We start from the raw sequence: 3,108 nt of genomic DNA, 5'->3' as shown, positions 1-3,108 counted from the left end.
TCAGTTGATGCATAATCAGTGTGTATATACTTGCTGCTGGAGGAAAGTGTTGGGAAGAAACTATTGATTTCTCAGAGAACAGTTTTTCTAGGAATTGGTTTACCCTTCCTTCACTGGGTCCCTCTCTTAGTATACTAGCCTCACTCTTTCCATGGAGTCACAAGAACATATTGTAAAGCAATTAGAGAGACCTCCGAGGAGACACTCAGAGAAGATTGAGTATAACACACATCTTACTGATAAAGAAACAGGTTTCATAAGCTGGAATGACTTGCCTAAGGTGAACATCTAGACCTTTCACACACAATGAGTAGTGGAAGAACCAGGGCAAGATCCCAAGTTTCATGCCTTTCAGTTCATCAGTTCAGTGCTCTTTCAATTGAGGCTTTGCTTGACATACTGGTTAGAGTACCAAATTTGGAGTTGGGAAAGCCTGGGTTCAAGTAACTATAACCATAGGTATGTCATGATCTCTCTGAGCCTCAGTTTTCTCATCTGCAAAATCAAGTAATAGCTACCCCACAGGCTCGTGAATCCCAAAGGAGTAAGCATACTTAACTGTGTTATGCAAAGCACTTTCCCAGCGTTAAGCTATATAAATATCAGCTATTATGATGATCATAGTGGTACACAAGCTCTGAGGACAGAATTTTTCCCTTACTGCTTCATTTTTTTAAAAAGTTACTGCACTGAGTTTGAATTCTCCAGGACCAGGTAACAACACAGCCTGCAATTTTTTGATTCTTCTGCGACCAGAACTGAGGTTCTTGCTGGTCTATACTCACTGCCCACCCCCTTTATTCCTTCATTCCTCCTTGAAGTACAGGCAGAGACATTCTGGTGAGTGAGTCTGTTCGCTTTATCTCAGTTTTTGGAAAACCGTCTCTCCCAATGTTAGCATACTTTTCCAATTACCTTGAAAAAGAGGAATAGGAGGGCAGCTAGGTGGTGCAGTGGATAGAGCTCCGACCTTGGAGTCAGGAGGACCTGAGTTCAAATCTGGCCTCAGACACATAACACTAGCTGTGTGACCCTGGGCAAGTCACTTAATCCCACTGCCTAACCAAAAAAAGAAAAAAAAAGAAAACAAAGAAAAAGAGGAATAGGTCACCTATGAGAACACGAACCCTTTACATTTCACCAAAACCAAAACATAAAGGTGACCCTCATTTAACACCTTTCTGGACAACAGCAGCTCATATAATTCTGTCTGTCCAAGCTCAGGGGGTCTAAGTTTTCTTTTTTTATTATTACATTGACAAGCAGCAACAAATATAAACATTTCCATATCTAAAGAACAGAAAAAAAAGTTATAAATGAAACAGTGAATCATAACTATATACAGCTTCTCTTTTTTAAAGTACATGTGCTATTCAACAATATAGCACCAATACTGCCCTGTTTGTGTGTATCCCCTTCTAAATGTCCTTCTGCTATCTTCTGTGTATTTTTAAAATGAAACTTTTAAATGGACACTTTCTTTTATTTTTTAGGACTATCACTAACATCCCAATCTTACCCCCATGCATTTTTAAATTTAATCTGCATTATTAACATTTTCTCCATCACTTTCTTAAGTCTAGACAATCAACAAAATAATAAATCAAGCCCTGATTGCTATCATTTGCCGATTTCTGAGGTGTACATGCTCATATTGAAAATTTAACAGTCAACTTTCTTGAGCTGATACAAGCTGGCTCCAGCACATCCCTTCTTCCATTTCTAACATTCTCTGATTCAAGATTCATCATATCCCCCTTTCCCAGGGCTATCGTAGAAACACATGACAAAGTGAGCAGAACAGTGAGCAATGGGAGATAGGAACAGAGTCATTCCCACCTCTTGCCCCCCTCCCACATAATTCTGTTTGTCTCATTGAAAGTGTATTAATCTAAGTGACTGGTTAAAGTACAAACGTGGCACAGTGGACAATTTGCTAGGTTTGGAGGTAAGAAGACCTGATTTTTTTTTTTTTTTTTTGCGAGGCAATTGGGGTTAAGTGACTTGCCCAGAGTCACACAGCTAGCAAGTGTTATGTGTCTGAGGCCGGATTTGAACTCGGATCTTCCTGACTCCAGGGCCAGTGCTCTATCCACCGCGCCACCTAGCTGCCCCAAGAAGACCTGATTTTCAAGCGTCACTTCTAAAACTAGCTATGTCAATATGAACCAACACTTACTTTTTTTAGTCTCAGGCAATTTTCTAAGACCAAAAGTTATAGGGAGATATTAACATATTGGCTAAGGTTCTAGATTAGTTAAAGGGAAGTTGGAGATAAAATAAAGTTCTCCCAGATACTGCTTTTTAAAAGTCCACTCTTTGTTGTCATCATTGGTCAGTTATGTCAGTCTGTTCATGACCCATGGACTTGTCTATGGGGTCTTCTTGGCAAAGATACCCGAGTGGTTTGCCATTTCCTTCTCTGTCCTCATTTTATAGATGAGGAACTGAGGCAAACAGGGTTAAGTGACTTGCTCAGGGTAATACAGTAAGTGTCTGAGGGCAGATTTGAACTCCAGTCTTTTTGACTCTAGGCTCAGTGTTCTATCCACTGCACCACCTGCCCTATTAGCTGCCCCATTTTTCTTAACTCCCTTAAATAATCCTCTCAACATTCCTCTTTCACCTTCCCTCCCTTTACAATAACTTGATTTGGTTGAAGGAGCTCTTGGGAGGACCCAGACATGGTGAATGGGGAGCTGTATGGCTAGCTCCATTCCTTAATCTCCATGGGTACTAAAAAGCAATTTTTTGAGAACATGCCATGATATCAAGAACACGCCATGATATCAAGAACACTGGACTTGAAACTAGGAGGCCTGGGTTCAGTTTTTAGTTCTGACAGTGTGTGTGAGACCATGGAAAGGCATCATTTAACCTTTTTGAGCCTCAGTTTCCTTATCTCAAAAGTGATGCTGATAATAATGCTTGTACTACCACCCTCATAGGGCAGTTGTGAGAAAAGTAAATTATGTCCCTCTATGTACACACTATCACTACTATTATTGAGAGACATCATTGTGAATACAAAGTCTGAGAGTTAGGAAGATGTGGGTTCAAAGCTCACCTCTAACACATACTTACTGAGAGATCCTGAACTCTCAGCCT

This window comes from Vombatus ursinus, unplaced genomic scaffold (assembly GCF_900497805.2).
Source record: "Vombatus ursinus unplaced genomic scaffold, bare-nosed wombat genome assembly UNPS02014863.1, whole genome shotgun sequence".
Classification (NCBI taxonomy): domain Eukaryota; kingdom Metazoa; phylum Chordata; class Mammalia; order Diprotodontia; family Vombatidae; genus Vombatus; species Vombatus ursinus.
Note: the sequence above shows the minus strand (reverse complement) of the source record.